The sequence below is a fragment of the Zingiber officinale genome, chromosome 10B (genome assembly GCF_018446385.1).
Source record: "Zingiber officinale cultivar Zhangliang chromosome 10B, Zo_v1.1, whole genome shotgun sequence".
In the NCBI taxonomy this organism is placed as follows: Eukaryota; Viridiplantae; Streptophyta; class Magnoliopsida; order Zingiberales; family Zingiberaceae; genus Zingiber; species Zingiber officinale.
Window position 1 is genome coordinate 36771801 of NC_056005.1, and position 7640 is coordinate 36779440.

Here is a 7640-nt window from a genome sequence, read left to right on the forward strand (position 1 = left end):
ACTGTTCATCTTCTTCTCCATTTCGCTCGGCTACTATTCTGACTTGAGCATTAGAGTGTCTGCAATAGAGTCCTCCTCTCTGGTTCTCACTCTAATATTTCTATTGACTCTGTCTATGATATACGTAGATTTGTAGCTCCCAGCTCCAAGTCTACTGCTCCCAACTCCAAGTCTCTCCTTTGACAATATCTCAACCACTTCACTGGCCTATTCAATTTTCAGACGGGATAAAAACAATGGTACCCATCTTTGAGGTTGCTTCAATATTGACTACTGTAGTTTTATTCTATAGGAAAAAAGATGTCATAGTAGAACCTGCTTTTTATTTGGCCTAATTAAATAAGTGCTGTAGCCACACCTCCATAAAAGAAGTGCTGTAGCCACACCTCCCTAAAAGAAGTGCAATTAATCTGCTGGTAGTGTAAGCCAAATATCATAAGGTGAGACGTCCCAACCTAGGTCTACTTTCCCTCTTTTTATTTGGTAGCAGTTCAACCTTTGTTTCCGTTAAGGAGGAAAAAGTGGTACTGAGATTCCTTTAATTATTACACCCCAGCTGTGGGCATAAAGTTAGAATGAGTAGGTGGACCTCATTGGTGCGGTCATGGTGCTCTCTGTTTGTTACAGTGCACTCCCATGCACAAGCCATGACCATCTCTCCTCTTCTAGCTGGATTGATTTCTTCTGTGGAACATGATCTGGCTTTGGAAGATCTGCTGTCTTTAGGGAAGTTATTTGTCGTATAGTTGGCCCGATGTCTCTATTTTATAGTCGTATGACTCGGATGGTTGGAGAAAATGTTCAATATATATGGAGGAATTCGGATGAACAGTAGTCAGTAGAAACTTTTTTTTGGGTCAGATTTGAAACTGATTACTTTGTTTGAACCTAACCAAGGGACATGAAACCAATCTTAGTGGAGCAAACACATCATGATGAGGAGCAGGATGCGAGTAGTTTCTCTGCAGTTCTCCATAGCCCATACTTAGCAAAAAAAAAAAAAAAAAAAAAAAATCCCGCACACACACACAATATAAAAAACATGGTAGACTTGAATTTCATAAGAACTATGCCATTTATCTTAATAAATTTAAGTTGTTAGATGTTGATATGCCTGGCCATGATTGGAATCAAAACTTGGGAACATTCAGGATCTTGCATGTGTCTGTAGACTGAAGCTTGCCCCCTCTGCACCAAAATCGTAAGAAAAAAACAATAGAGTGTACTTAAACCCCCTTCCCTCTGAACTCTTACAGAGGACTAAGACCTCCGGTTAATATAATAGGTACAAGAAAAAATAAGCCGCATAAATTTTAAAACATAAAGAAGTCACATATAAAAAATATAAAAATAAAAAGATCTAATTTCATCAATTAAATATGACATAAGAAAATAAATATATAAACATAATGACAAAGAACTTGATTGAAGAGTCATATCTTTATCCTTTAGCGTCATCTATAAGATTCTAAGAAAGAAAAAGCGGAAGTAAACGGGGAGGATCTTCCAAGGGTCTTAGGGATGACGGCGCCGTAAAATTTTTTGTCAATGGGAATAAGAAACTAAGTCAAGATGATTTTCTAAACCCTTGGGAACCAATCCTATATATAGTAGGCATTTATTGTCACACCCCCAGGGGAGTCCCAGCCGGCGAAAATCTGGTAGCATCTTCCCTGTACCGGTAACAATCTGAATCCTGAAATACATAATCCTCAGGGTCTCACAATCCTCAGCCAACACGACCGGAACATATATCATAAAATAAATAAAACATTCCACGTAATTTAATAAAGACAACCTTCGACTGACAACATAATACGAAAAGAAGTGAAATGAGATTAAAACATCGCAGATATATACAACCTACTCCACTATAACGAGAAAAATCACAACCCCCAAGAAAAACATTTGCAGAGGAAAAATGTGGGTAGCATACCCTAAAACTCGATATTAAATCCACAAACGCAAGACTACATATCACGAGTCTGTAGATCACATAGCAAGGAAACAAAAGATCAAAAATAGAAATCATCCCGACATAGAGAGGGGACTAGCAGCTGGAACCTCCTGACGACTTCAACCTGAAATAGGAATAAATCAACAGAGTGAGTTTAATGAACTCAGCGGATATCTAGCAGACATGCATAGTAATATAACTATCAATAATTATCATGCAGTACAGTCTCCTGATCAATAATAGGTAAAGAAAACTGAACAACGGAAAAAACTATACTCACTAAGACCTCCTATCCTGACATAAGAGTGTGAACCATACAAACAGATGCAAGATCATAAGGCAAAATACATAATATCTCCTGTATGCATGTCAATCATATGCAGTCATCAAAATGTAGCAATTACACACAAATAAATGCAATTCATGCATATGGTGCAAATGATATGGTCATCCCTGACGTCAATCAGCCACCGTTATCGTGATGATGAGATCGAGTGGGTAGGGCCATGACAACTGTGTACTCTGCCATCACTACTCCTGAGTGACCGAGTAGACAGGATGTTATCAGAGTACACCTATCCTGCTACCTCAACTACATGGGGAGCTGAAGCTCTCATCTCCTTGTGTCATAGTCAAGAGGAGGGATCCATGTCCGCTACAACGCTGCGTTACCACTACTCATGAGTGGCTGAGCGGAGCCCTAATAGAGCAACTGCACACACCTTGCTTGATGTACCACTAACTCATGAGTAGTTGTGTGTGCAGATCTTGTAACTAGTGATGTGCTCAACTATAAAGGAGTCGACAATCACTCAGCATATAATCATGCAAGATGGTGCATGACACTAAAACATGTAACACCTGACAATATGTGCCTCCATATAATATGTACCAAAAAAAACAATGAAAACCATAACAATAAACTAGGTATCATAATGTCTAGGTACACATGTTAGGTATAACTAGTAGCTAGTCCTGTACCAGTAATGCATTGTATGTCACTATTTCTATGAACATAAGTACATAAGGTAAGAATCACGATGATCTAGGCCTAAACACATATAAGATAAAATAAAGGCATACCTCAGGTATTAAGTAGTGACATACCAAGGCAGACATAAACATAACAATTACTACTAACTATAACATACTATGTGTTAGGATGTATACTAAAAGCCTAGCTTTTGGTATAAACATTTATCTAGAAATAAGAATCACATTGGTCAAATATCTACATTTACGATAAATGTAGTTGCTCAATTAATTTATATTGTAGATAACATGGTGTGTGGTGTCACACACAGAAGATTATGTTATCGGTTCCTTATAAATTATAAACAATAGCTCACGACCAAGATGGAAAGGAACAAACCATTGGAAGGTCGTAGTGTAATTAGATATTAGTTTATCTTAACTATATAATTACACTAGTACACTTAGAGTGTATTGAGTAGGACCATTTGAGGTCGTTCCTTTTATACTGACTTTATGAAGGAACAAAAACCTCAGTTATTATGGAAGTGTGTGCTCTTAATCCTAATATAATAACAAACACATATATTTGATATTTATTTCTTTAATTTATCAATGGGCGAGATTTAGTTCGATAAATCAATAAGCCCGATAAGTTGGGAAATGATATCACTTATAGTGTGTGTTGTTGATTATAGAAGGAAACTGTGTCCTAGTGATCTAGGTTGAGAATGTCCCCAAGAGGAGCTCATAAGGATTGTCATGTTAAACCCTGCATGTGGACTTAGTCCGACATGACGATGAAGTTGAGTGGTACTACTCTTGGAGCTAGATATTAATTAAGTGAGTTGTCAGTAACTTACTTAATTAGTGGATATTTGTTATCTTAAACACAGAGAGACTAACACACTCATAATAAGAAGGAGCTCAAAATGTAATTTGGGATTGGTGCGGTAGTTCAATAATAGTTCTCTAGTGGAATGAATTATTACTGATAAAATTAAGTTGTGTGTTCGGGGCGAACACGGGATGCTTAATTTTATCGGGAGACCAAAACCAATTCCTCCTCTCGGTCCCTATCGTAGCCTCTTAATTATAGAGTACTATACCCACCTATACCCACCTTCTTACCCATCCCATAGGGGCCGGCCAAGCTAGCTTGGAGACCAAGCAAGGGTCGGCCAAAGTTTGGTTCATGGATGCTTCAAGGTGGCCGACCCTAGCTTGGGTTCAAGCTTGGTGTGGCCGGCCCAAATTAAAATAAAAGGATTTTTATTTTTTAAAATTTTCTTATGTGGATAACATGATTTAAAAGAGAGTTTAAAAATTTAAATCTTTCCTTTTATAAGATTCTACAAAAAATTAAGAGAAGAGCTAAATCTCTTTCCGTATTTGTAGATTAAAAGGTTGATTTTAATTTTGGTAAAAACTTTCCTTTTAACCATGTTCATGATTTAAAAGTTTAAAAAATTAATAATTCTCTTTTATTAGTTTCTACAAAAATTAAGAAAAGATTTGATATCTTTCCTTATTTGTAGATTGAAAGGAGATTTTAAATTTTAGAGATAACTTTCCGGAAATTATCCACATGTTTAAAGAAATATTTAATTTATAAAATTTCCTTTTTATTAACCAATCATGAAGGGATAAAAATTATTGGAGAAATTTTTTATAAAATTTTCGGAAGCAAATAAGGAAGTTTTAATTTGTGTTTAAAATTTTTATTTGCTTGGAGATTTGGTGTGGCCGGCCATTATAATAATGAGAAGAAAAAGTATTTTTAATTAAATAAATTTTTTCTTTTCATGGTAAAGGAATTAAGGAAGTTTTTATTAAAATTTTCTTATTTGCCAAAACCAAGGATTATAAAAGAGGAGGTAGAGGAGCCTTCATGGGTGAACAACCTCTATTCTTTTCCTCCCTCTCTTCCTTAGTTTTGGTGGCCGGCCCTATTTCTCTCCTCTCCTCTTGTTGGCCGAAACCTATCTTCTTGGTGGAGCTCTTGTTTGTGGCCGGATCAAGGAAGGAGAAGAAGAAGAGAAAGCAAGCCTCGTCTCTAGCATCCCTTGGAGCATTGGTGGTGGCCGAAATTCTTCATCCTTGAAGAAATTTATTGTGGCCGAAATCTAGAAGAAAGAAGGAAGGTGGAAAGGTGGTTCTCATCTCGGAAGATCGTTGTCCACACAACGTCCGAGGTTAGAAGAGGAATACGGTAGAAGATCAAGAGGTCTTTGTCTTCAAAAGAAAGGTATAACTAGTAATGTTTTTCCGCATCATGCTAGTTTTATTTATTTGTAAAAATACCAAATACAAGAGGCATGCGATTCTAGTACTTCTAATTTATTTTCGATGTTATGTTCTTTTGTTTTTCTTTTTCCTTGTGATTTGATTGTTTTTTTTGGTTGACCTAAAGTTATTTAAGGAAATTAAATATTAGCTTTCCTTAAAAGGCTTTGTCTAGTCGGTGGTGGTTGCTCCCATATCCAAGAAGGCCATGTGCCTCGCCACGTCAGTATTGGAAGCCAATTTTGGAAATTAATATTTAATAGAATTAATAACCTAGGTAATTTGGATCGAAAGTGTTAAGTTCCGCAGGAGATCCAAGTCTAAACCTAAAAGAACAAATAAATTAAACTTTGGATCAAACGTGTTAAGTTCCACAGGCGATCCAAGTTTAATTTAAAAGAACACATGGTAGCTAGGAAAAGGTTCAGACCTTTGTACAAAATTTTTGTACAGTGGAACCATTAGGCTTTCCGAGTAGCAACCAACACTATGCTTATCATAATGACCATATCAAAAGAAGATAAGTCAAAGGTACCTGCCTCAAATATAGCGTGTGCTAAAGTAACCCCACGTCAAGGGGGTTGTTGTAAATCAAGGTCCTGTAACAACATGCATATAATTAATCCACTCTCGTGTATATCCAATAACTAAATCAAAATTCCAATTAAACCAAGAAACTATAATTCATTCATTGATCTTGGTTAACTAAATAAATCGGACCCAACCCAAAGCCTAGATTAAATCCAACATTTACCCTCAATCGTTCCGAAACCACATGATTAGCTATCTCTAACCATATTAGCATTAGTTCGGGTTAAGCTAAAATAAAAATCCAATTCGCAACAACTTACCCTACCACAATACCTTTCCTGTTGATTCATAGCCAGAAAGGGAAGCTGTTGGGAATGCTTGCTGGTGGTATCTGTTGCTGGAGGTTCATGGCCGAGGCTATTACAAAGAGTTACTACCAGGAATAACCCCCAGTTAGCATAACATCCCATACCGACATCAAACCCCAGATCTCCACAGCTATACACCCAAAAACCAAAATATCTTACCCTATCCTACCTCAATGCCAGAAACCACATCGAATGGCGAAGACTCGACGAAAGAAACTCAGCTTTAGGGCTCGGGAGGATGAGATAGCCGTCTGGAACACCAATTTTCAACCAAGATTGAGCGCTAGAACCCGTGATTCAACTCCGGCGAAACTAGAGCTCAAATCTCCTCACCTGACCGAAGATAAACTTGCACGGAGTGACATTTCGGAGAGGAAAACTACAGGTGAGACCCTAGGTAAGGAGTAGAGGAGATCGGAGACTCGGCTAGTGACATGTTGGACGGCGCTGGCGCGATCGGGTGCTGAGGCAGGCGTGGAGCTCTTGGTTGTTAGTCGGCGATGGATCGAGCTTCGACGAGCAGAGGAGAAGGGAAATGGCTTCGTGCCCGAAAGAGAGAGATCGGGTGGAGAGGGGCGCGAGGAAAAGAAGAGAAGGTCGGCGGAGAAGATGAGGAGAATAGGGACGGTGTGAGAAAGGGATCGGGTAGGAGAACAGGAGATTAGGTATTTATAACTTGAACTTAGGTTTAGGCAAATCAAACCTAAGTTTATTTCTCAATCAACTCCCATTTTTGGATACTCCAAACAGGCTTTTCCCAAGCCTATAAATTCATCCCCTCAAAATACGTCATACGAGCTCCGAAAAATTTTCATAAATTTTTTAAAAATTTCTAAAAACTTCGTTAAGGTTATTCATCCATTAAACATTATTATACTATTATTATTTTGTGATAGTATTTTACATTTATTATTAGTCCATAGATGATAATAGATACGAGACTATATATTCCATGCATACAAGGTCTACATCTAATAATCGAAACCCAAAAAGCCTAAGTTATATCACATTAATGGGTTCAATATGTTCTCATATGTACAACTTACAATTAAGTCCACCAAAATTAAAGATAATAACCAACAATCTCCCACTTTGGCTACTTGTGAGTTGTATATGAAATACAAGTAAAATTTTAGTTGATATTAAATTTTATAAGTACAGAATACCCCTATAAACGATTGGTTCATTAACTTTATTAGTATATGACTAAAGATGTCATAGCTACTGTATATGATCGTAACAAGTCCTAACAATAATCACAATACCAATATCATTAATGACATAGATCAAGATGTAGATGTGTAGAGTGAAAATTACATGAAATATGATCAGTACATGTTAATTTTCAACTGGTCCTAAAATGACCTCAAAAGAGGTCAGATCATATTTACAAAATATTTTATGCTAAACTGTAATAGCAAATCATGATCAACTTTATGATTCCAAAAGGAATCTGTATCATATTTACAAACATCAAATGTTAACAGCAGTAGTAAATGATGATATCACAGTCAAAGTGTTAAACA

The 7640-nt window shown here is 36.9% G+C and overlaps 1 long non-coding RNA gene across 2 annotated transcripts; it reads right to left on the reverse strand.

Moving 5' to 3' along the window:
• Positions 1-1784: 1784 nt before the first annotated feature.
• Positions 1785-6755, reverse strand: LOC122028559. Of its 2 annotated transcripts, none has more exons than XR_006124858.1 (3): positions 6448-6755; positions 6067-6365; positions 1785-2081 (listed from the first exon to the last, which is right to left on the reverse strand). It is a non-coding gene; the product is annotated as an uncharacterized LOC122028559 (long non-coding RNA). The 2 variants fall into 2 exon arrangements; XR_006124859.1 differs by adding an exon at positions 5751-5814 and having other exon boundaries at positions 6067-6755.
• Between the last annotated feature and the right edge of the window lie 885 nt (positions 6756-7640).